Genomic DNA, 282 nt, shown 5'->3' with positions numbered 1-282 from the left:
GAGTGACAGAGGGAATGAGAAGAAGGAGCAAGGAAGCGAGGAAAAAAGGGGTGGGGGAGGAGGGGAGGAAAAAAAAGGGGAGGGAGGGGAGGGAGGTGAAGTCGTTTTTTTTTCCTTCTCCCCCCCTTACTTCTTCAAACACAAAAGAGTAGAAACTGGCGTGGGAAATAGATTGGCTACAGTTTTGGTGGCGAACACGCAGGAACGAGTATGTTCCGGATCACCGCCATCAGGGAGGATATGCTCTTTAACGCGGACACAGGTTGCCCTCCACCCACGTAC

The sequence above is a fragment of the Engraulis encrasicolus genome, chromosome 9, assembly GCF_034702125.1.
Source record: "Engraulis encrasicolus isolate BLACKSEA-1 chromosome 9, IST_EnEncr_1.0, whole genome shotgun sequence".
NCBI classification, from domain to species: domain Eukaryota; kingdom Metazoa; phylum Chordata; class Actinopteri; order Clupeiformes; family Engraulidae; genus Engraulis; species Engraulis encrasicolus.
This window is presented reverse-complemented; position numbering follows the sequence as displayed.